Source organism: Ceratotherium simum, chromosome 10 (assembly GCF_057802395.1).
Source record: "Ceratotherium simum simum isolate JZ-2026a chromosome 10, ASM5780239v1, whole genome shotgun sequence".
NCBI classification, from domain to species: Eukaryota; Metazoa; Chordata; class Mammalia; order Perissodactyla; family Rhinocerotidae; genus Ceratotherium; species Ceratotherium simum.
The window spans coordinates 13,901,358-13,928,121 of record NC_141909.1 but is presented as its reverse complement, the minus strand read 5'-3'; the positions used below and the strand labels follow the sequence as shown (position 1 = coordinate 13,928,121).

At 42.4% G+C, this 26,764-nt stretch overlaps 2 long non-coding RNA genes and 1 pseudogene across 5 annotated transcripts in view; 2 read left to right on the top strand and 1 right to left on the bottom strand.

Moving 5' to 3' along the window:
* LOC147916059 (uncharacterized) overlaps positions 1-26,764 on the top strand; it is a 68,642-nt gene that overhangs the window by 4,060 nt on the left and 37,818 nt on the right. The window contains exons 2-4 of one of the 4 annotated variants that reach the window (XR_015553381.1): positions 558-645; positions 2,910-4,028; positions 15,198-16,232. The exons of 1 other annotated variant lie outside the window; for it this stretch is intronic. This is a non-coding gene — a long non-coding RNA (uncharacterized LOC147916059). Of the gene's footprint in view, positions 1-557; positions 646-2,909; positions 7,561-15,197; positions 16,233-26,764 lie in introns of those variants that run through there. 2 more of the 4 variants (XR_015553379.1, XR_015553380.1) reach the window with 2 other exon arrangements.
* On the bottom strand, positions 7,662-19,158 carry LOC147916060 (uncharacterized). The gene is made up of 3 exons (XR_015553386.1): positions 18,902-19,158; positions 8,872-9,046; positions 7,662-7,983 (listed from the first exon to the last, which is right to left on the bottom strand). It is a non-coding gene; the product is annotated as an uncharacterized LOC147916060 (long non-coding RNA).
* LOC101398928 (large ribosomal subunit protein eL8 pseudogene) lies at positions 19,350-21,035 on the top strand (annotated as a pseudogene).

Below are 26,764 nucleotides of genomic sequence, written 5' to 3'. Positions count from 1 at the left end.
GGAAATGTGACAAAAGAATCTAACTGTATTATAAATGTATGAAACAACTTCACTGAAGGAGGTGGAAGAAAAAGGTGGTTACCTAAATAATTTAGAAATGAATAGAATCTAAGACTAAAGGCAAAAGGAACTGTACACAAATACTGTATTTTAGTTGAAAACTTGTTTTATATGGGGGTATGAGCTAACAGTTCTGAAACCACTATACACATATACAAGACTTGAACAATTAAGTAAATGGATGGTGGGTGGTGGGAGCCAGGTGTCTCTCTGTTGGAGTCAGAAGTTACAGAGAAGCAAGGAGAGGAGACTAGAACGATCCATGTGGTAATGGATTAGAGTTGGAGACATCAGTATGAAGTCATGTTTAGCTTAATATAGAAACAGATGGCTACATACAGAAATATTTATAGAAATGTATATAAACACAGGTTAGTATGAAAAAATGTATTTCCTCAATCTGTCAGCTGAGAGGACCTAGAAGCAACAACACCTCAGTAGCAATGAGCACCCCCAGTGCCCAGCTCTTGGTTTCTAATACCATTTTCCAATAAAAGGAGCCATGACCCCTCGGAAGAATGACTGATTCTAGGACTGGGTCAGGGATTATACAGGATGATTCTGGAGCATCTTGCAGCGCAGAAGGTAAGAAAGTGATTAAAAAAAAAAAACCTCTACAGTGATGGGGGTATGTCAAAAGGACTTGGGAGCCACAGAAAGAGCTCTCAACTGCCAAAGCTAGAACAATTTGAGCAATAATATAAGTAAAGTAGTTTTTTTAGTATAACCCAAATATAAAATAAATATCTAGGAGTCCATACTGGTATAAATAAGGGATTGAATAAACCAATGAATGAGTGAATGACAGGAGACAAATCTCCCATGCAGAAGAATGCCAAATAATTTTTGTAGATAAAATGGGAGCATTAGTCCTACTCCTTTTTTTTTTTTTAACTTTATTTATTTATTTTTTCCCCCAAAGCCCCAGTAGATAGTTGTATGTCATAGTTGCACATCCTTCTAGTTGCTGTATGTGGGAGGCGGCCTCAGCATGGCAGGAGAAGCGGTGCGTTGGTGCATGTCCGGGATCCGAACCCGGGCCACCAGCAGCGGAGCACACGCACTTAACCACTAAGCCACAGGGCCAGCCCACTCTTACTCCTTAAGTGTGGGCTGTGCACAGTGATTTCCTTCCAAAGAGTGCAGTATGGAGAGGGGAGAAAAGAGTAACTTTACAGTAGAGAAATCCGATAAACACCACCCCAGCCAGGTGATCAAGGTCAACATCAACAATCATAAATCGTTTTGATAATATGGACTCTTGATATGATGAGAATAGCACTTTACCTCTGTGGTCTTCCTCCCAAAAACCCATAACCCTAGTCTAATCATGAGAACAACATTACAATCCCAATTCTGCAAAATATCTGACCAGTACTCCTCAAAACTGTCAAGGTCATCAAAAACAAGGAAAATCTGTCACAACCAAGAGAAGCTTAAGGAGACATGATGACTAAATGTAATGTGGTGTCCTGGATCGCATCCTACAAAAAAAGAGGCATTAGGTAAAAACTAAGGAAATCTGAATAAAGTACGGATTTTAGTTAATGTATCAATATCAGTTTGTCAATTGTTACAATTGTATCATACTAATGTAAGATGTTAATAATAGGGGGGCCGGCCTGGTGGCTTAGCGGTTAAGTGCACGCGCTCCGCTGCTGGTGGCCCAGGTTCGTGTGGGCGCAGACCCACGCACCGCTTCTCCGGCCATGCTGAGGCCACATCCCACATACAGCAACTAGAAGGATGTGCAGCTATGACATACAACTATCTACTGGGGCTTTGGGGGGAAAAAATAAATAAATAAAATTATAAAAAAAAAGGATGTTAATAAATAGGGGAAATTGAGGGTCGGATATATGAGAACTCTGAACTATCTTCTGTAAATCTAAAACTAATCTAAAATGGAAGGCTTATTTTTTTTGAGTTTTTTAAAAAAGTCAGCTGGGCTAGAGAGGCCACTCACTAGCCAGGAAATCTGCCTTTTTAAGAAAAAATATTACTGAACTATTAATATGTGCCAAACAATTAAAAATCTATTTCTAAATTCTAATCCTGTTAATAAAATTACAGCTTGGCTGAACAGATAGGTCAAACCTCCTCTTAGCAATGTACTGTGTAACATTTGCTAATTTGGAAAAGATGAGAAAGAAAGTGTATGTCTTTAAGGATGAATAAGGCATTTACTTAAGGGTCTTAGCAGAGGAAAATAAATAAAAGATATCTAAAATATAGACGTAATTATAGTATGTTGTCATTAGTGCTGTTGAGTCAATTCCAACTCCTAGCAACCTTGTGTACAGCAGAGCGGAACCCTGTCCGGTCGTTTTGCACCATCCTCTCACCTTCCGGCGCTGTATCAGACAGTGCTCTGCTGCAACTCATAGGGTTTTCATGGCCAATTTTTCCATAAGCGGGTGGCCAGTTCCTTCTTCCTAGTCTGTCTTGGTCTGGAAGCTCCGCTGAAAGCTGTCCACCGTGGGTGGCCCTGCTGGTATTTGAAGTACTGGTGGCATAGCTTTCAGCATCACAGCAACACAGCCACCACAGTGTGACAACCCACAGACAGGTGGTGTGGTTCCCTGGTTGGGAAACTGGAAATGAACCAGCCATGGTGGTGAGAGCCCCGAATCTTAACCACAGACCACCAGAGCTGGCTAATGATAGTGTAGAATCCCTCATTTATATGCATTCATCAGAATCACATGAGACTTTAGATGTCACAGATAGCAATGAAGATTGATTAATGAATCAGCAAAAAGAGTCTCGTGTTAATTGTATTAAAAAGGTCTATATTATTATTATTATTATCTTTAAATCAAGTGAGAGAATGCATGTGTATTTTACAGCAGATATCCAGACTTCGGCAGTCTTTTCCTTCCCTGGCGTATGTAAGCAAGGAAGCCTATTTCAGCCACAGCAATATGCGTTAAGACCCTGATTCTCCTGGTATTCCTGCTGTGACTGTGGAACACTGCTCGGCCTTTTGTGATACCGTTGCACTGTGTGACTTTATTACAGGCTAGATCACGGAGAGGACTGCAGCATTGGAATGATGCTGGTCTTGGAAGTTCACCCTACAGGAATAATTTATGGTCACGCCTTGTGTAGGAGATCTTCTAGAACACTCTCAGATTATCTCCCAGAGACCTCCTTATATAGTGCTGAATTGTTCTCTACAAGAGAATAGTTTAGTGGTCCAGTCCATTTAAATTTAAGTGGTTTATTGCGGTACTACATTATAATCCTAGACAGTGAGGGAAGTTACATAGTGTTCTACGTTAAAACAAGGTCCCTGGATGGCACAGTCCTATTACAACCGTGCACAGCTGCAGATGTGTTAACTACACAGACAAGAACCAGCCTTTCTCAGGCCACAAATTGGTGCTGTTTAATCTGAAAAACTGCAAAAAGGAAGCTGAGCTACCCTTCCAGAAGAGAAGAGAAGGAGAGAAGTTCAGATGACCCCTCAGTTGGCTGGGATACCAAGGTTACCCAAGTGCCCAAACCAGTCTGTGAAAGAAAAACACACAGTTTGTGTTTACACACCCCAGCCAACCATGACAGAGTAAATAGCTTTTTAAAAGATGGACACAACATCAATAAAATGAAGAAGGCACCCAACAATATGAGGACAGGTGGCAACCATGGAGAAGGGGTGCAATTGGCAGAGGAGATGAGAACGCATCCTGGGAAAGTTCGGTGAAGGTGGCTGGGAGCAGTCTATACTCATCTCCTCGCAGCTTTTGGTAACTGTGCCCTCTGCTTGCCCCTCACGTCCACTGGTGGTCGCAACCTCACTGTTACTAGCCCTGGGATATTACACCATCCTGTGTGATTTGCCAGCCCTGCCGATGCTGCTTTTGTAGATGCTTTAATAAGTTTAAACTCTCCTGGAAGCATCCTAATTTGAGAGTGCAAACTATTTCCTGTTGGGGCCATGACTAATACAATGAGCTGGATTAAAGGTAAGTTGAATATCATGGAGTACTTCTGAGATTCAATTTGCATTTTGATTTGAATTGTATGAATGCTAAATAAATCTGGTAGAAGATTGAAGCCAGCTTCCATAACCATAATGAGTTTTTGGATTTTTCAAAATAGCCTTACTATTCTTGTTGATTGATGCTAACATAAGTCAATAAAATACATTCAACTTAAAGAGGTATCTTATTAGCAAAATTCCACTTTATTTGATTTACATATCAGGATGTCATATAAAACTCAAGAAGGAAAAAAGGCTTTACTGCTTTCCAATGCTTGATAACCACTGGTAGATGGTTTCTAGCTTCCTTCCAAGATTCTAAGACTCTAAAGATTATACTTTGAGAAGTTGGACGATACCTAACCTCTCTCAACCAAACATCTGGGTGATGAAACAGGGTGTCAGCAATTAGAAGAAAAGTATAGAGAAAATTCTGCAGACCATTTCCACCCCTGCCCGGGGTGACAGCCACCGGAGGGCCAACACCTAGCAAAGGTAATGGAATGCAGGAAGGTGTCCCTCCCCGCTCCCTTATTCCCTCAGCTGAAATGGTTCATTCTTTGCCCCATCAAGATCTCTCTTAGTAATAATATAACAATCTCATCGCTACCCACCATTTCCTGATAACCTACTATGTGCCAGGCACTATGCTTAGAGCTTTATATTTGTAACTGGTAACTGGCATTACCAGTAGTATACCAAAATATTATGCTGTCAGCCCAATCACCCTGACCAGCAGGGAGTCCAATCTCCCACCCTCACCCCAGCAGCAAAGTGCTACCCCCACCTGTTCCCCCTTGTCCAGGAATCTCTGTTTGCTTATAGTAGGGGAGGGGGCTCCCAGGCAGTCCTGCTTGCTTCCACCTCGTCATGCTAAAACTCAGTCAAAAGAATTTCACCCCAAACTAGACGGGGCCCTCTTTTAGGTTATTCTTCTGAGCTGCTTCCTCTAAAGTCCACCTCTACCCTCAGGAGGGCTGGGTAGGGACAGGTAGAAAGCAGGACAGCCTCCTCAGGGACCAAGAGACACCTGGACTCTGTGTTCTTCACTAACTTAAGGCTGTGGGCAGCTCCCACCGCCACTCCCAGGCCATACTTCTTTCTACGCTATTGGTAAGTTTATTTCAGGGTCTTTATCACCCTGCCCCAGCTTAGGGTCCTCCTGGACCTTCTAGAAGAGGATTCTGAACTTGATTCCTGGGGACAAGAGGTTAGGGCCTTAGTCCCTTCCTTCTTAGAAGGTCCAGAGCTCCTTCTGCAAGTTCTGGAAGGTTCATCTCAGCACTCTGCTTTCCAAAGGGTATGGGGTGGGGGCCCAATGGAGTGATCCCCGCTCTCCAGAGTAATTCAAGTCTTCTCCAAAGTGACAGTTGCAGTATCTACCAAAAGCTGGCCAAGGTTTTAGGACCTGAGTCACCAAGCATTGCTAACTATAGGCATCCCATTTACTCAGCTCTGTTATTCCCACATTACAGCTGAGGAAACTAAGGCTCAGAGAAGTGGTGTAACTTGCCTAAGATCACTCAGCTAGGTTTTGAGACCAGGTCTATTGAATTCCAAAAGTCAAGCTTGATCCATACGGAGGCTCCACACTCTAGGCATCTCTCCTCTGTTCCTTTCAATGTGGTTGCAATAATTGAATAATAATGATGATTGAGCTTCCCAGCCTGCAGTACAGGGTTGCCCCGGCCCTATACCTGGGAAAAGGCTTAGCTGTATCTTCTTTTAGGGCAAAAGAAAATGCAAATCATTACTCCTATTTCTAATTTCTATTCTGAGCAGAAATCTCTCGAATAAATCCTACTGCTCTGACTTTAAATTAATCTGTATTGTCAGGATACCAGATTCTAAAATAGAGCATTTGGGGAGCCAGAGGTAATTTTTAGAATCACAGTGAATTACAGAGCAAAGAGAGGCTCAAAGTCTGAGTAAGGCAAATGTCTCTGATGAATGAGTTAGCAAAAAAATTTCTTCCACTTCAGCTCAAACCCCTGAAGTCAGACTATGTTGTTTTTAGAATATGTAAAGGTTTTGCTGAGTTCAATTCAAGTTCAATGATGTAAAAGAAGAGGTGCTTGATTGTCACTGCAACACAGGAGGAAGAGCCGGGGTTTTGCAGGAAGGGAAGTAGATTTCAGTCACAGCACTGCCTTGGGCACATTGTTTAACTTCTCGGAGGCTCAGAATCCTCATCTATAAAAGAGAGACAATAGTGTTACTGCACAGAATTAGAGTCCTCATGCCTGATGCACATAAAAAAAAAGCCAGTTATTACAACATCAGCTTTTGGGAAAAGAAGACAGCTTTATTGCTATATTGATCTGCAAGGAGTCAGGAGCATATGCTCTCAGATCTGTCTCCCCAATCCAGGGCTTGGTGCACAATTTATGGGATGAAGGACAAGGTGGTCTGAAGTGTGGAGATAGATGATTGGAGGTAAGGAGAAGTGAGGTAATTGATGATCTGCGCCAGCGTAGTCAAGTTTCATGGCTGTTCATGGGACACATATTCACAAAATGGTGGTGTTAATATGATCTGAGGGTGGAGTTTTTAGCTCCTTGATGTCAAAAAGGTCACTTATCAAGCATTTGCGCAGGCCCAGTGGATGGATTAGTGGTCTCAATCGGCCTGAACTGGACAAAGGAGGACTCTCAGTTCCTGAAAGACAACTCTTTATCACTCTATTGATAAGATGGGTTTAGTTGAACTGGTCCTGGAGGGCCCTCAGTTACAATAGTACATATTTTGTTGTGAAGAGTCAAAAAGATAACATATTCTCAGCCCCAGAATGGTCCTGCCACATGGCAGACACTCAATAAATATTCAATATGCAAATGAATAATGGATAAAGCCCTGATATTCACTCATAGACATACTGGGTAAGGGTTAGTTTCTTTCCCTAAGTTAAAGCCATGGTTAAGATCATCCCCAGCGAGAATAAAGAGCGAAGAGAGAATGGCCCAGAACTGAGCAGCATGCACAGGGACATGTGGTGAAGACGACCCATAGAACTGCAAGGGGTGGGCAGTCCCAGTGAGAGGGAGAAGGGGAAAGCCAGGGAGGAGAGACTTGTAAATGCAGAAGTGTCCACAGCAGATGCAGAAGAAAAGAACAGAAATATGTCCAGGTAATCAGAGGATTAGGAGGTCCTTGGGGACTGTGGTCAGGGTTTCAGCAGAGAACAGATGGTAGTTCCAGAGTTTAATAAGAGACTGTTCACAAGGCTGTGGGCAGACTTGTGGGAAAGTGGTCAAGGTGAAGTGTCCTGGGGCTGAAAACTGCAGGCAGCCACTACCATCCCTCGGTTTAAAGGAGAAAGGGAATCAGGCTCTCCAGGACCCAGTGGGAACTATGACAGGAGGAGGGAGTCTCAAAAGAGCAGGCAGCCACTGCCAAGGCCAGCCCTTCAGAGATGGGTGGGAAGCAGTGCTGCTGACTCTCTCCCCCCACCCTCCACCTCCCCTCACCCTCCCTTTCCCCACACTCTCCATCTCCCCTGACACTCCACCTGCTCTCACTACACCCCCCACCTTCCAACCCCCTCCTCCACCCTCCACCTCCCCTCACCCTCCATTTTCCTCCACTCTCCATCTCCCCCCACCCTCCATCTGCTCTCACTTCCCCCTGTTACCGCCCAAAGGAGGTCTTCTGCTCACAACAAGACATGCCAATAGTCAAGAGGCAAGGTGGTAGGAAAGAAAGGACTTTTTATTACAGCTTGCTAGCAAGGAGGAAGATGGCCAACTAATGTCTCAAAGAACCATCTTAAGAGGGCACAAAATCTTACAGCAGTTATATATGCCAGTGGGTTACAGGGGAGGGGGTTAGGAATGTTGACCTTCTGGTGCTACAGACTGGGAGTCGCCACACCAGGTCTTTCAGTTTTCATTGATGATAGCTGTCAGCATAGATTCTCTGTTCGAGGGGTTATCACATTCCTAAGGAACTCAAGAGAACAAAGTTATCATCTTATCGCAGCTGGGAGGTACATGCACAAGCAGGGGTCATAAAATCTATAGAGCAGTTAGATCTCCTGGAGGGTGCATAGCCAGCTGGGCTAGTTAGTCAGAGGTCATTCAAAGTTACAATAGGGTTTCTTTTCTACAATGGCTTCCCTCATGTCAACCTTGTCTTGAGCCAGTATCACCCCCCCCCTCCACCCCAGCTCCTCCACCCTCCACCTCCGCTCACCCTCCACCTCCCCCCATCCGCCACCTGCTCTCACCTTCCACCTCCCCCTACCTTCACCCCCTCCTCCACCCTCCATCTCCCCCACCTTCCATCTCCCCCCACCCTGCTATCTTCCACTAGAAGCCAGAAGTCAAGGGAGTCCAGGTAATGCCGTCTACAGAGGTCAGGCTCCTGGGGAAGAGGGTGTGGCAGGAAGGGTAAAGAGTGGGCCTAGACAAATGCGAATGTCCAGTGACAAGAGATTTTTGCATATTCAGTTATATGGGGTAACTATTTGGGTTCAAAACTGATTCAGCGTTAACTAAAAAGCCTGACTTATGGCCTATCAAACATACATTGTACATCTGCTTAACCATTAAAGTAAAGAATGCACTCTCTTAAGATAGGAATGCATACTTCCCTCCTACGCCCTACTGTTAATACTGTCCTTTTCCAGACATTAGGGTCACATTGACCTGCTAATTTGCAACTGAATACCTCTTTGAAACTTGGATGAAAATGTATCCTGGGTGTGTTTAATGTATGTTCTCTGTTCTAAAAAGATATAAGACTGTACTGAAAACCATGCTTCTCTGGAATTCTTTCTAAGGCCTTCCCAGGGTTATAATCCTCACTCTGGCTTAAGTAAAACTCACCTTATTTCTCTTATCTATAAAATGGTTATTGGTTATTTTGCGTTGACACCAGCACACCAGGTGAGAGAGAGCAGCTTTCGTAGCAGGGACGTGGGGGTGAGGGTGGGTGGGGAGAAGGTACAACAAGTCCTCTACTCACAAGGACACTGTAAATAGCTTGAATCTCTATATAAATCTGAAAAATAAAATATAACACAATGCCACTTCTTTTAAGACTATTCAGACTGCTATTCAGAATTTCCCCAAAGTCTGACTGGCCTTTCCCAGCTGGTCTGAACTGAATTTTATTGCCGGCTGTCACATGGTGAGCACATGTAAGACTAAATAAAAACACCTCAGTGGCTCGATCAGATGGCAACGAGCCACTGCACTCTTTCTTTTAGAAACTGTAATTCCCAGATCTGAAAACAATTTGAGAAAGTACTAAAAAAAAGGGGGCTCTGTCTGCTCTGCTTCTCTCCCTGCGTCATCCCTGAGCAGGGATGAGAGCTATTTCAGCTCCTTCTGCGAGGACAGATGTGCCCTGACCTACCTTCCCTCCACGACCGCCCTGAGCTATCTTTGAAACTGGGTCTGCACTGGGGCCGCATGTCCTCAAAAGCCTGGAGCAAACCAACAGGGCACTAAGGATGAGGTTCGTAGCTTTTGCTTTTCAGGACTGCCCACCACCGCTGTCCACCCCACATGCACATGCACACACACGAGCGCACACAAACACTGACACATTCCACAACGCAGTCTGCGCCCACCTCCAATATGGAAAGCCTGAGTGTGTCACCCCACCTGAAGCTGAAGCCAGGCATCCTGGGGTGCAGCTGGAGATGCAGCTCCTCTTTCCCACCTGAACTCCCCCAGGCCAGGGAGACAAACTCACAGTCACAAATCCCAGCGTAGGAAGGGGTCTTTCAGTTCATGGATGCCCTAGTCAATGCGTAAACTCTACAGCCACTGCCCAGCTCGTGTCAGCAATTCTGACAACTGCTGGTTGTCAGAGGCTTGTCATTTTCCCCTAGGCCCCGTGCAAAATATCCTTTGCTAGCAGTTTCCCAGACTTTCTGAATGTGGAGTGTGACAGGGTCCGGGGGAGTGGGGCCTAAGACTCGCCCTCCCTTTCTTCAAGGGATTCCACCAGTTAACATGTGCATTGAACAATATGGAATTGCTGTTCTTCTTAGGTCAAAAATGGTCAAATGTCAGCATTCAAGTAATTAAACCTAAACCATAGAAAGAACCAATAGCCAAAGTAACAGCTTTAGGAATGGCTTGAAAAAGCCCCAATAATGTTCCAAAGACAAGGCTCTCTGGAGAAAACTGGATTAGAAGAAATATATGACTAAGACCTAGGTGGAGTTTCCAGTTGCCTCTGCCTAGAATTGATGACCAGGACTGTGATGCACCTCCCTCCAGAGCACAGGGAGAATGGGGTTCCTTCCGCAATGAGAGGACAACTCACTGAGGTGTGCTAGTGGCCTTGGGAACTCCCATAGTGGTGGCAGGAGGCAGGGTGAGTGGAGTTGCCCCTTTTCCTCATTTTGAACCCTGAAAAGAGGCTGCCCCACAGGTTGTCCCGCATTGGGGAGTGGACACATCAAAGTAAATCTGGAAGCACAATGCGGTTGTGATGGTTAATTTTCTGTCAGCTTGACTGGTCACAGGATGCCCAGATGAAACACTATTTCTGATGTATCTGGGAGGGTGTATCTAGAGGAGATGAACATTTGAATCAGTGAACTCAGTAAAGTAAATTGCCCTCCACAGTGTGGGTGGTCACCATCCAATTCACTGAGGGCCCGAGTAGAGCAAAAGGTGGAAGGAGGAGGAATTCGGCCCCTTTTATTTTCTGCCTCATTACGTGAGGGGAACATATCTCATCTTCTTCCACTCTTGGACTTGAATTTACACCACCTGGTTCTCATGCCTTTGGACTTCGACTAAATTACACCACCCGCTTTCCTGGGTCTCCAGCTTACAGGCAGCAGATCATGGACTCCTTAGACTCCATGAGCATGTGAGCCAATTCCTCATAATAAATCTCCATATATACATTTCCTATTGCTTCTGTTTTTCAAGAGAAATCTGACTAATACAACGGTTCAGCAGAAGAGCACCCTGGTATTTTATTTTCCCAGGCTGCTTATGGCTCTCAAAGGCATACGTGGAACAGAGACGTTCACATAGTCCCTCAGGGGGGACTCGAAAGGCAGCTAAGTTTAAAGAAGCCTTGGGCCTGCCTTGGGGAGGGGAGAAACAACCAGCAACTGAGGCGCCCAGGAGGTTGGTGGTTGACCAGGGAGCCTGGTGGAGACTAGCAGTCTCCATTTGGAGTTTCCAAATGTCCAAATGGACATTTGAGCTTTTTTGATCTAAGAATAACAGCAATTCCATATTGTTCAATGCACATGTTAACTGGTAGAAACTGGGGACTCCTAGAACACCAGCAAGAAACCAAGGAAAGGCCAGGTCACCTGGGAGGGCTACCAGACTCCACCTAGCCTTGAGAACAGATAACACATTATTACACCAGTGGATTATAATCTATGAGCACACAGAGGAGGAGACTGAGCACAGCCAGCAGGGCCAGGAGAGGCCATCCAGAGGAACTGACACACTGGAACTCAGTCCTGAAGGATAAATGGCAGTTAGCCCAAAAGAAGAGGGCAGTTCAGGGAAAAGGAACATCATGTTAAAGGCAAAGCAGGGAGAGTATGGCGTATCTGGGGAATGATAAGCATTTCAGTGCATACGCACTTGGCAACGGGGGAAGATGAGGCTGGAAAATTACGCAGAGCTAGATCAGAAAAAGAATTTCCATGCCTATTAAGGACATCCCAAAGACCAGCCTTGAGCCAATAAAGAACAGAATTTAATTACGACTCTACAAAGCCACATTTAAGGCCATGGCATCCAGAGTACTATTGCTCTAAAAAAATTAGTTTATGTCAAAATTCAGAAGGAAATGTTAGCCACGTTTACTATGGGCAACATGATTCCATCAACTGATTCTAATTAGACCGACACTTGCGTTTTGCACAGAAGTGGACCTTTCAGGAATAAGGAGCCAGCCTTCCCCAAAGAATAACTAAACATTCTGCCCATTATCTATGGCCAGATGGTGGGGTCATTTGGCACAAACATGAAGGGGGCAGTTTGTAGAGAAAGGAGAAGTCACAGCTTGTGGGCCAGACAGGTAGGATAACAAGTGTCCTCAAAGTTATAAAACCAGCAGAAGGCAAAGCCAAGACCCAAACCCAGGTCTCCTGGTTCCAAGTCCAGTGCTCTTCCCACCATCTCCTCCTTCGTGCTAAAGAAACAGTAAAATGTAACCAGCATAGCTGAAAGTCCACTGACCTACATTCAAGTTCTAATTCTGCCAATTTTAAGTTTTCTTATCATTAGCAAAACTTCCATGGGACTCAGCGTCCTCATGGATAAAATGAATGGGTTTGGGCCCAGATCCGTACTTAAAACGTTGCTTGTCTGGGGATTCCACAAATGTCTGGTTTAGTAATTAGATAGTATCACCTCTGATTATGGACATGTTCTCTCCCCACTCCTTCCTTGAGGAATATAAAAGAGGTGCCTTCAGGTCAGCACCAGGCTGGATGATGGGTGGCTAGCCCAGAAAAATCATGTGCTCACTGGTACGCAGAGGCAGCAGCCTCAGATACTAGAGTCATGTAGGTAGCACTAGGAAAAAAATAATCCGTTTAAAAAGGAAGAAGAGTGCGCCAGCCCGGTGGAGTAGTGGTTAAGTTCGTGTGCTCCACTTCAGCGGCCCAGGGTTCACAGGTTCAGATCCCAGGCGTGGACCTACGGACCGCTTATCAAGCCACGCTGTGGCAGGCGTCCCACATATAAAGTAGAGGAAGATGGGCACAGAAGGTAGCCTAGGGCCAATCTTCCTCAGCAAAAAGAGGAGGATTGGCAACAGATGTTAGCTCAGGGCTAATCTTGCTCACCAAAAGAAAAAAAAGGAAAAAGTAATGAACAAGTTTGTAAACCAATGGCCTATATGATCTCTAAGATCACTTCTAGCTAAAAATAATCAACCTAAAAACATTTGGAAGAGATAGGAAAATTAGGGAATGATGGAATACAAGCTAACTCTTATCGAGTGCTATGTGTCTGGCACTCTGCTAAGGGCTTCCTATGGATTAGCTCATTTTATCTTCACAGCAGCCCTGGAGGTGGCTATTATAGCCATTTTACAGATGAGAAAATAGAGGTGCAGAGAAATTTCCTAACTCACCCAGGATTCCTCAGTTAATAAGGGTGAGAGGTCTTACTCACACTAAATGTGGCCCTGAGAATTTAATCAGGTGACCACAGAATCCTAAAGAAAAGGTGTTAAGCTTTTATTGACCACGAACACTCTCAAGTAAATGTGACTCTGTAGAACCCCAGAGTCAGATCACCTTAAATTCATTCTCATTTCTGCACTGAATTCATTTCCAATCCATAGCCTGGAATTACCTTCCATGGGAAACAAGCTAAGTTTTTTGTCTAGTCACATGGCTAGATCCACCACTGATCAGCAACCCTGAACATATAATAGTGATGACAATGTTTAAACACTCAAGATGTATACAGCACCATGACAGACAGATACCAGTCATGAATCATCTCATGGAGCCTGATGGGGTTCAGGGCAGGCCTCCCCATGATGTGCCACTCTGGTATGTGTGTTACTCCAAGCTGAAGACAATCAAGGCTCAGAGGACTCAGAAAGAAACTTTGACCTCCCCCCTCACTAACTGCCTAAAAGAATTTAAGATAGAAGTCCTGTCCCCAGGACAGGCCATCACCATAGATAACTCTGGGTATGGATAGGTTGGGAGTGTCCTTGCTAAGCCCATTCTTATCAAAGCTCTGAAAACCAAGTAAAAGTAGAAGTTAACCTTTGCAAGAGATATTTACATTTATAAGGGAAATCTCCATTTGTAAAGGCATCTCCCTCTCTGAACTGGGAAGAAGCGGGGATTACTTTATCTCTAGAAACTCTTATCAATGTAGAAGATAAGGACTCAAATCTGCATGTTAACCTTATTCTTGTTTACTGTGCTTTCCTGGTAATCTCCCATAGCTGACTCCCCCCACCCCCAACATCCTCCTTTGTTTTTACCTGAATATGCTATTTAAGAAGAGAATCTCTGCCATATTGTCGAGTTACCCAGTTTTCCTGGGTCTCTCCCACGTATACATGTTATAAAGCTTTGTTTGCTTTTTCTCCTGCTATACAGTCTCATGTCAATTTAACTTGTAGCACAGCCAGAAAGGATCCAGAGTGGGTAGAGGGTAGTCTTCCTCCCCTACAAGCCTCACAGTGTCTATATGAGGCAGGTCCTAGTAATTGAGCTCTTTGGCTGCGAGTAAGAAAGACCAATCCGATTTAAGCAGAAAAGAGGCAACAGGCGTGCTTCACAGAACCCAACAGAAGGAAATTAGTAGAGCTGTGGAAGCGGTGGCAACCACAAACTGGGAGAAACTCTCCAGTTCTTGTCTCTGCTTCTCCAGAGAGGAGAGGGGAGGTGGGGTCAAGGCCACTGGAGCGAGAGGAGCAGCTTGTGTTAAGGCACAACAGCGTGAGAGGACGTAGAAATACGGCTGTGGCTGGAGCATGTGCTAGGTATGTACACGGGATGGGGAGAAGAGTAAGCGGGTGATATCAGTTAGGACAAATTATACAGGACTTTCTAACTCATAATTTAATAAATTCTAATTTAATAATTCATAAATTATAATGTGTAATTGTGGGTTGTATTTTTTAAGCATGAGTGTGACATAATCAAATATTTTTGGAGGGTTTCTACTTAAACACATATACCCACATGCACATACACACACTCACATGAGTAAATAATGAATGACATTTTTGCACTGTTCTAAGTGCTATTAGTGATGATTTATTTACTTTTCTTAACTACTCTATGAAGTGGTTGTATTACTCTTCTTCTTCTACATTTTACACATGAAAAAAATCGAAGGCTTAAAGTAGTGAATGACTTGCCCAGGATCACAGTGACCTCATCGTGGAGCTCAGATTCCAGTGGAGCCAGTCTGGTACCAGAGCATCAGGCCCACCCACCGCCTCCCTTGAATGAGGAAATGAAAATGTTACGACACACTAAGCCAGGGACATTTCCCAAGGCATCAGAGTGTCATGACAGATGGTTAGTGAGGATTATAACACAGTCATAACTAACATTTGTCTTGCACTTTATAATTTAAAAGTATGTTTACACAGTGTCTCTTCTGGTTCATTCCATCCCATGGTGTGAGAACGTGATAGTAATTCATGATGAATGCTGTGCCTGATTTCCCTCCAGCAGGACTGCACGTCCAGGAGCCTACATAAACGTGCCTCCACACTGCCGTCAAGCAGAGCCGAGGAACAGCTCTCCCTCTTAAGTGGCAGGAAGCCACCTCCTGCCCGTCCTCAGTTCAGAAAGTGAGTCTGCCAAGAGCCAGAGAGAGAGTGTGTTCTGTGGGTTCTGCCCCAGCTCACTCACGTAATTCTTACCCAAAGCTTGTGAGAATCTCAAGTCCTGGAATTTACTCGGAAGCAGAAGTGCTAGAAATGAGCCCTTTCCTTTAAGCTCCCAAACTCCTCCGAGGCAAGGCCAGGCCCTTGGCTCTCTCTGGAGTTGGAATTCCAAGAGCTATCACGCTCAAAGTTGGCCCTGGCCTGCACCCGCTCTCAACCCGGGTTATTCTAAAGAGAAGGCCTGGGAAGAAGCACAAGTGAGGCCCCATGGACAGTGTGGGAAAACCATATTTTGTATTGAGCATTGGAACTGCAATCTGAAACAGTGAGACCCAGAGGGAGGCTGGGGGCTGGGCAAGGAGACACTCCAAGGAGAACCAGGAGGAGGGGCTGGGAACCTTCTACACATATGTCTGGACAATGGCATGGGTGGAGCCATTGTGCGGCTGGTCAGAGCTCTGGAGCCATTAACCCGGGCTGGAAATCTTGCTCCATCACCTACTTGGCACGTGATAATGGGCAAGTAGCTAGTATCAGCTTCCTCATCTGTAAAACAGAGATAACACTTACTTCTGACAGTTGTACTGGGAACAAAATGAGAACCATGTTACAGCACCTAGTGCACCTAACCACACATCACATAGTTTCCATTCTATTTAAACATTACGGCGCATCTAAAGTGATGCATCCCTATTCCTCCTCTCTGAACAACAAAGAGCCAGAGGGAAAATGGGTAGTAACCCAAAGCTCAATAAGAGGGAAATGGTTAAGTACACTATACTACACCAAACTCAGTGGGATATTAAGAAGCCATTTTAAAAGATAAGTATGAAGGCCATAACAAACTTTTAAATTATTAGTTCAAAAAGACACAAAATTCTAGATGTACTCTGAATATAATTACATAAATATATGGGTTGCACTGAATATATTTATGGGAAAATAAAAATAGAGTAGTAAGATAATAGATTTTTTGGTAAATATTCATTCTGGTGCTCAACATCATTAGTTGTTAGTGAAATGCAAATTAAAACTACAGTGAAATACCATTAGACACCCACCAGGACACCTAAAACTAAGGGACAGATAAAACCAAGTGTTGGCAAGAAAGAGGGGCAACTGGAACTCTCATACATTATTATGGAAGGATAAATCCTTCCAACAACTGCAAAACCATTTGGCAGTATCTACTAAGCTAAACAGAGTTATGCTCTATGACCAGGCATTTCCATTCCTTCGTATAAGTCCAACAGAAATGAGTGGTTATCTTTACCAGAAGACTACACGAAAATTCATTGCAGCATTGTTCAAAATAGTTCCCAAACCAGAAACAACCAAAGTGTCCATGTAAGAAGAATGGATAAATAAATGTAGTGTATTCATACTATGGAATACCACACAGCAACGTAGAAGACGCAATTACTGCTACGCACAACAAGGATGAATCTGACAGACATGATGTTGATGAAAAGAGTACATACTGTATAATCTCATTTATATAAGGTTCAAAAACAGGAAACATTAATCTATGGGGATAAAGAGAGGCCAGAGGAGTGGTTATTTGTGGGGCAAGGGGGTATCGACCGGGAGAAAGCATAAGGACTTCGCCTTCTGGTACGCCGGAAATTTTCCAAACTTAATCTGGGTGATGGTTGCACAGGTGTATAATATTCCTTGAACTAATCATTTAAGATTTATATACTTTGGTGTGCATAAGATACATCTCAATTTAAAAAACAGAAAATTATTAATATTAGTATCAGTAAGTTTTTAAAACATTGAAATCAGACAAAAATTTAAGATAAAGTCTGCTTGACTTGCTCTCCTCTTTTCCCTTGAAGTTTTTTAGTTTGGAGAATTACCTGATGTACTTGGTGTGAATATATTTCTGAAATAAAAACAGTTGGACATTTTTAAACTATTATGCAAAGCATAATGCAGTTAAATCTATTTTTGATCTATCTTTTTTTTTCCTTTTATTTTATAACTTTGGGCAATATTTTCTTCTCTAGATCCTTCTGAGCTGTAGTCTGTCCACTTGTAAAAAGGATGAGAATTTTCATGCTTCGTTTGGACCATAAGAATTTGTGACCAAAATTCTGCTAGCACTCAAAAACATTTGGATGTTTGCGGGAATATTTAAAACGCTTGATGTGGCATTCCCGCCTAGGCTAGCCTCTGCACTAGATGTGTTTGTAGGTTCCTTTATAGCTCATGAGATCCTTTTTCTTGCAAACATTTCCCCTTATTTATTGAACTTCTGTCTTTTGAGTATATACTGTATTCTGAAACATAAATTCTTTTTTTTTTTTTTTGAGGAAGATCAGCCCTGAGCTAACATCTATTGCCAATCCTCCTCCTTTTTTTCCCTTTTTCTCCCCAAAGCCCAGTAGATAGTTGTATGTCATAGTTGCACATCCTGCTAGTTGCTGTATGTGGGACGCTGCCTCAGCATGGCCAGAGAAGCGGTGCGTCGGTGCATGCCCGGGATCCGAACCCTGGCCGCCAGTAGTGGAGCGTGTGCACTTAACCGCTAAGCCACCGGGCCGGCCCCTGAAACATAAATTCTTAAAATAAAAGTTTCTGACAATTTAGTTTAAGTTCTTGATACACTTTTAGTGTCTCTTGAGCTTTGTCTCTCCTGGAGTAAAACTGATATTGAATGGAGTTCCAAAGAGATACATCAAACTCTAAATTGTAGCTTATCTGGGCAGGTTAGGTAGCTTTACAGATGTGGCAAGAGGCTTGTCTGCAGAAATCCCTTCCCTGTGTGATCAGGACTCGCCTCTTCAGGTCAACCCCAAATGTCCGTGGATCCCAGAATCTCCTTCAGAATCCACCCCACCACCTCCCTGCTCCCCTCCACTCCAGGGAGGGAGAGGAGGAGGGAAGCTTGTCTTCTGCAGAGATCTGATGATTGGGGCACCTCCTGACTGCAGTGACCTCCCCCATTACCATTTATTACAAACTAGGATGGTTCCAAAACGGTGTCATTCGCCATTTGTTTGGCAAATTCAACTCACATCACAATATCCGTTTACAAGATAAAGAACACAGCTACTACCAGTTCTGATAAAATGAGGGAGATTTTCCTCCACCTCTGCGGGGCTCATGCTCCCCAGCCTTCCTCCCACACTTTTCTATCCCGCATCCGTCAGATCTGGAAATCTCCCTGTTCCCTCTCTGTGCTCATTGCTGCTGCTTCCCACATTATATGCATTCAGGTAGTTCACGATTTGAACTAGAATCGGAATAACGGCATTTAGAATTCCATACTGATTTGCTATTAAAAGGGATCTAGGCCTATGCCCCTTGGGACCAAGAGTTGCTTTTATATGTTACCATGAATATATCAGTACTGCATTAATTTAGAATTTCCAAAGTTTAAAAAAAAATGGATTTTTCAATAACTATGACCACAATTATAAAAGTCAGACCTCCAGACAAAGAGACTGTAATCGAGGAATGGTATTGATGGTTTTCAACCCCGCAGAGCCTCTTCCACAGTTGAAAGAGTCTGGGCTGAAAAAGAGATTCATACCTTACCTATTTCCGTGGGCTCTTCCTGAGACACCACCTGGGCGGCTGACCTATTTCTCTGTCAGAAGCAATGAGGCTCCATGTGATTTTTCCCAACATCTGTAGGCTTGAAAATAAACAATTTTGAAAACCTGCAGCTCAGCACTTGGCATTTTACCAGAACTTTCCCATCTTCCAAAAACCAAATCTGTTTTTTTATTCCACTATGGAGTGCCTCATTTATCTTTCTCAGGAGAAAATGTAATAAAAACTAGAGAATTTGGTTCAGGGGATATATGATGGACAGTTAAAACGATCCTAGAATTATAGTTTCTTATGAAAATTATATCAGACCTACATTTTTCTAGGAATACGTATATTTTTCTGGAAATATATATATGTGTATATATATATATATATAATCTAGTACCCCAATTTTTATTCTCTTCAATCTCTTCATCAGTATATTAGTAAAATGTCAGGTAAGAGAGAGCAATACAACTAAAACAGAGACAAAAGACCACATGTTTTTTAGTATAATTAATTACAGAATCCTGACGATAAATTTCACAGTATCACTAATGTCATACCTTTATTCAAGAGAAGACAAAAAGATCTGGTGCCATCTTTATTGCTTATGAAAAATTCATTCTTTTTACGAGGAAGAAAAGTGATAAAAATTGATTTGATATAGTCCTTTTAATTAAAAAAAAAGGCAAGACTCCACTATGGGGGAAAAAAACTGTATATTAACAGTCATATCTACATATGTTGAATTCTAGAAGTACAGATTTAGACTTTCTTTGAGTGGTGAGATTTATTTCTGTGAGAATAATCTGGAAAACCCCAGTACAAATATAAATCATTGTGGGATTCACGGTGGTGACAGGCCTGACACGGGGCCTGTTGATTTTACACATGTACATGTATCATTTTGACCAAGACTTTAAATACTATCGAAATGTTTAAAAATGTTCAAATCAAAAGCAAATTATGATTTCCAGGTAGGCCTGCAAATGGGATATAACCACCTCTGTCATCTGCTTTGTAAATGACAAAGACTCTGTAAATGTCTGAAAATGCCCCGCTTCAGCTAACCAGTTCACCCAGGCCTTGATGGGGGGCGTCAAACAGCTATTCAACTGCTTAAGCCGGCCCACAAGTGCAGCCCAGAGACAAAGCAAGACAAGCAGAAGCTGTTGTCTCAGGCTAGAAGAAAGCTGCCCACAAAGGGGATGTCCCCATTGAGACCACCTGTCATTTGAGCAGGTATTAATCCTGTCACCACCTTGTGGAGAGCCAGAAGGCTCAGCTGGTGGCAACTGCACATGCATGGATCCCATTGAGCTAGTCCTCCAGCCTGCCTTGTGCTGTAAAATAGGAGTTCCCTAGTTCATCATCAAGGGCAAGGCCACATTGAGATGTCTTGTCCACAGAAAGACCCGCACCACCATCACCTTCACGCAGCTTAACTTGGAAGAAAAAGGAGCTCTGGCTACACTGGTGGGAGCTATCAGGATCAGTTACAATGCCAGATAGAATGAGACCCACCATCACTGGGAGGCAACATCAGAGGTCCAAAATCTGCAGCTCTCATTGCCAAGCTGGAAATGCAAAAGCTAAAGAACTTGCCACCAAACGGGGATAAAAGTACAACGTTAACTTTTCTGTACATAAAAATACAAATTATTCTTCAAACCAAATCCAGTCTCATAACAATCTCTTCTCTCTCCAACTTTGCATAGTACTATATCCTAGAACACACAAACTCATGCTTGAATACTTATATCTTGCATGTTGTTTTTTAATTGGGTTAATGCAGGTGACCTGTCTTCTCTAAGTTACAATCTACAACTTGTAATCTCCCCAAGTCCCTGAACCATTCTTTGTCACTCTACCTTGTATTGTAGTTACTTGGGTGCCTGCCCCATGTCTCCTACCTGACTGCAAGTTTATTGAGGGGAGAAAGTGTATGTTATTGACCCTTATACTGAATTGATTTACAGCTAAGATCATTTTGTTGTTGTCGTTGTTGCTTATATCATCAAAGTTCCTAGGACAATTCTGCTCACACAATAACAGTATGGAGACAAATGAGCAATGCCAAAATAGGGCCCCCAGGAACTCCATCATGTGCCCACATCTATAGCAGATATCAATCTCCCTGCTTCTGGGATTATCTCAACACTACGAGTAGTGAATGGGTTAGTAGTTCCCAATTCCACCATGGTTGTAAGACCTCTTATAAGAGTCAGTATAACGCTAGCCTGTGGTACAGTAACAAATAAATGCTGAAATTTCAATGGCTTATCAAAGCAAAAGTTTCTTTCCCATTCATAACATGTCTAATGCTGGTGTTCTGCTTGATGTGGAGACTCAGTGATAGAGGCTGCTTCCATCTGTGGCTCCTCCATGTCAAAACAGTCACTACCAAAGGGAAAAAGATTATGAAAACCTATACTGGTTTTTAACTGCCCTAGACCAGAAGTGACAAAAGTCCCTTTTGCTCATGGCCCATTGGCCTAATCTAGACACATGGCCCCAATTCAATTACAAGGGAGGCTGAGAACTAGGGGAGTCCATGAAGTATCTGGAGAGTATTGCTCTCTCTGCAGTGCAAATGGATTTTTTAAAAATGGAACCAGGGGACTGGTTAAGGAACGCCACTTGTATAGGGAGATGGCTGTACCAACAAGATACATGACAACAATGTAATGTTTCATTGTATCATTGAATCAAGAGCTCCTCCACTTTTACATTAAAATAACACCCATATTTATGTAATTGATTTTCACCATTTTCAAGGAAAGCAAGTCTTATAAAGAAAATGTGTTTTCTACTTCATACAAAGCAATGAGGTGTTATGACTTGGCTTTGGAAGAAAGTTCCTAAAATAATATATCAGGCTCATCTGTTGAGGCCGTCCCTTCTGCTGCAGCTGGCTATTGCCCAGTTTTCTATCTCTTATAATAGTAACCAGCTTTGAAGCCAAAATAAACTCCTTAGTTGTTCTTTAGAACACCCCATCTGCCTCATCCTTCAACACCAGGAATAATTCCAGAGCTCTTAACGGCTGTGGTAGTGCATACTATAAATCAGTTGTCACGTGGCTTCATTCCATCAAGACTAAAAAGATGTGCCCGTTTCATCATTGTTGCAAAAATACTTAAACTTTTTAATTTCGTACAGCAATTTTTCTCAGATCGCTAGCTTAAAGACCATCTTTGGGATCGTAAGTGAAAATAGTCATTTCCCATGTGAAAAATAATCTGATTCTCTAAAAACATTTCTTTAGGATCAAAATAATATCAAAAGAGAATAGTCACAAAAATAAGCTTTACATCTACTGACAAATGCATTTATTCTATTTATATGCATACAATAATTATTTCATGATAATCCTTTTTTTTCTTAGTTCACTTCACTAGGGAAAAAAAATGGCAAATCTCTATTTTTGTAACTTATAAGTAATGTTTTTGTAACTTACAATTCTGATAACTTCTTAAAGGCTATGACAAAAAAAAATTTTATAAAAATCACATTGATGTTCTCCCAATATTAGAAAAGTTTTGAAACACAAAGGTAAAAACATAATCAGAGAATGGTATACAGTCAATTGCTTTCCTCCTATTAGTTCCCCCTAGAGATACAAATGGAACTTTTATTCTTCTAGAATCTCTCTCATGTGTATTATTATGGCATCACATTCAAATCAAAGAACTAGAGCTGGGAAGTGCCGGCAGCTGGGAAAAGTCACCAAAAAGATTTTACTCTCTTCTTGGAATTCTTGCAATCACTAACATTGAGAAATGGTTACCCAGTATCAGAGTTGGTGAAAACACACACACACACAGACACCTATTTAACAACATGTATACCCTGCAAAAATGTCTATATGGTCTCTTGTCTTTTTTACTGGATTCACTCACTGTATCAGTTAAGATGCTTTCGGGTGTAAACTGGAGAAAACAGAATCCATATTGTCTTAAACAAGAGGGAAATTAATTGACTCATGTAATTACTAAGTCTAGAGCAGTGCTTCATAAACGATCCGTGGTGAAGGACAGTTGTTGTATTGTTGTTTTTTTCCCTCAATCAATGCAGATTGCTACATGGTCCTAACGCATAAGGCTTGTACACAGTTTGCACCACTTGCAACTCATCCATTTGTTGGACAGCACTCAAACTGGTCTATGGCCCACAGAACTATACAAGTTCCTCTGGTCACACACTTAGATGTCACAGCAATGCCAAATCACTACAAAAGTGTTTCTAAACACTTACTCTCAATTTCTGTGTTTATGTCATCACAGAATGGTAACAAACAGTTCCCCCTACATTTTGAGTATCGCTGGTCTAGAGACAGGGTTGGCATCAGCATGATTCTTGCTCTACTTCCTTGACATTCTCTAGGGTGCCCTCCTCTGTGTTCCCACTGCCTTTTTGGGCTGTTATGGAGATGTATGCAATGGTTCCAGTCTATATATGACAACATCCAGAAGGGAGAGAGGGTCCCTTCAAAGCTACACCAAAAAGAGCAAAGAAAAACTCTCCCAGGAGGCCCCAGCAAACTTTCCACACATCTCAGTGCCCTTAATTGAGTCACATGCCTGTTCCTGAACCTATCACAGGCAAGGAAGAGGGGATTACTCTTGGAGCAATTCAGCCTACTCTTGGAGCTGGAGGCAGGGTTCCATTCCTTGGGGCACATGGGTTGCATAGGAGAAATAGTCTATTAGAAATAAAGTTGGGTTCATCTAATAAAGGAAGGAAGGAGGAATGGATGCTAGATAGGCAATCAAAAATGTTGAAAGGGGCAGGCCCGGTGGCGCAAGCAATTAAGTGCCCACGCTCCGCTGCGGAGGCCCGGGGTTCGCCAGTTCAGATCCCAGGCGCGCAGTGACGCACCGCTTGTCAAGCCATGCTGTGGTGGCGTCCCATACAAAGTAGAGGAAGATGGGCATGGATGTTAGCCCAGGGCAAGTCTTCCTTAGCAAAAAGAGGAGGATGGGCAGATATTAGCTCAGGGCCGATCTTCCTCACACACACAAAAAAAATGTTCAGAGCATTTGAGCTAGGTTATTTGCATAATTAATAGTCAAACAAAGGGTATTATTAAATAGTCATTAATTTAGTAGCTAGGTATGAGCTTGGGCACGCAGAGAGCCTGACTTGCCCTAAAATTTCAAGCACCTGGAGAAGGGACCCTGTTGACTCAACTTTCTCCAAACATCTTTTGTCAAGAGACGGGATTTCATAGAACAAATCTGGCTGCTTAAGAGAGAAGGTATTTGAAGGGACGAGGGTGGTGTTACTCTTATGGATTTGGGGGAGGGAAGTTCATAGGAAATGGGAAATCGTGTGAGCGAGGCAGATGCCACAGAAAGTGTCTCCTGCAATAATTTAAAATTTAACTCCATAACTCCCCGTTTCTTAACTTCCTTCCAAAAAGTACAGTATGGAAAAGGAGAGAAAAAAAGAGTAACTTGTGAATTCTACCAAACATTCAAAGAAGACTTAATACCTATCCTTCTCAAACTCTTCCAAAAAATTGAGGCGGGGGGGAGGCTCCCTAACTCATTCTACGAAGCCAACATTACCCTGATACCAAAACCAGACAAGAACAACACAAAAAAAGAAAATTACAGGCCAATATCACTGATGAACATCGATGCAAAAATCCTCAATAAAATACTAGCAAATCACATAAACAATACGTTAAAAAGACTATACACCATGATCAAGTGGGATTTATTCCAGGTATGCAGGGATGGTTCAACATTTGCAAATCAATCAACGTAATACACCACATTAATAAAATGAAGAATAAAAATCACATGATCATCTCAATAGATGCAGAGAAAGCATTTGACAAGATCCAGCATCCATTTATGATAAAAACTCTGAATAAAATGGGTATAGAAGGAAAGTACCTCAACATAATAAAGGCCATATATGAGAAACCCACAGCTAATATCATCCTCAATGGTGAAAAACCAAAAGCTATCCCTCTAAGAACAGGAACCAGACAAGGATGCCCACTTTCACCACTCCTATTTAACATAGTACTGGAAGTCCCAGCCAGAGCAATCAGGCAAGAGAAAGAAATTAGAGGGATCCAAATTGGGAAGGAAGAAGTGAAACTGTCACTATTTGCAGATGACATGATTTTATATATAGAAAACCCTAAAGAATCCACAAGAAAACTTTTAGAAGTAATAAACGAACATGGTAAAGTTGCAGGATACAAAATCAACATACAAAAATCAGTTGCATTTCTATACACTAACAACGAAGTAGCAGAAAGAGAAATTAAGAATACCAGCCCATTTACAATTGCAACAAAAAGAATAAAATACCTAGGAATAAACTTAACCAAGAGGTGAAAGAGCTGTACATGGAAAACTATAAAACATTTGCTGAAAGAAATTGAAGAAGACACAAAGAAATGGAAAGATATTCCGTGCACTTGGATTGGAAGAATTAACATAGTTAAGATGTCCATACTTCCTAAAGCAATCTATAGATTCAATGCAATCCCTATCAAAGTTCCAACAACATTTTTCACAGAAATAGAAAAAAGAATCCTAAAATTTATTTGGAACAACAAAAGACCCCGAATAGCTAAAGGAATCCTGAGACAAAAGAACAAAGCTGGAGGTATCACACTCCCTGATTTCAAAATATACTACAAAGCTATAGTAACCAAAACAGCATGGTACTGGCACAAAAACAGACACACAGATCAATGGAATAGAATTGAAAGCCCAGAAATAAACCCACACATCTATGGACAGCTAATCTTTGACAAAGGAGCCAAGAACATACAATGGAGCAAAGACAGTCTCTTCAACAAATGGTGTTGGGAAAACTGGATAGCCACATGCAAAAAAATGAAAGTAGACCCTTACCTTACACCATACACAAAAATTAACTCCAAATGGATTAAAGACTTGAATGTAAGACCTGAAACTATGAAACTTCTAGAAGAAAACATAGGCAGTACACTCTTTAACATGGGTCTTAGCAACATATTTTCAAGCACCACGTCTGACCAGGCAAGACAAACAATAGAAAAAATAAGCAAATGGGACTACATCAAACTAAAAAGCTTCTGCACAACAAAGGAAACCATCAACAAAACGAAAAGACAACCTAACAATTGGGAGAAGATATTTGCAAACCATACATCTGATAAGGGCTTAATCTCCAAAATATATAAAGAACCCATGCATCTCAACAACAAAAAAACTACCAACCCAATTAAAAAATGGGCAAAAGACCTGAACAGACATTTCTCCAAAGAAGATATACAGATGGCCAACAGACACATGAAAAGATGTTCAAAATCATTAACTATCAGGGAAATGCAAATCAAAACTACAATGAGATATCACCTCACACCGTCAGAATGGCTATAATTAACAAGACAGGAAACAACATATGTTGGAGAGGATGTGGAGAGAAGGGAACTCTCATACACTGCTGGTGGGAGTGCAAACTGGTGCAGCCACTATGGAAAACAGTATGGAGAGTCCTCAAAAAATCAAGGATAGAACTACCACATGATCCAGCTATTACACAGCTGGGTATTTATCCAAAGAACTTGAAAACACCAATGCATAAAGATACATGCACCCCTGTGTTCATTGCAGCATTATTCACAACAGCCAAGACGTGGAAGCAACCTAAGTGCCCATCAAGGGACGAATGGATAAAGAAGATGTGGTATAATAACACAATGGAATACTACTCAGCCATAAGAAACGATGAAATCCAGCCATTTGTGACAACATGGATGGACATTGAGGGTATTATGCAAAGCGGAATAAGTCAGAGGGAGAAGGTCAAATACCATATGATTTCCTTCATTAAGTAGTAGATAATAAC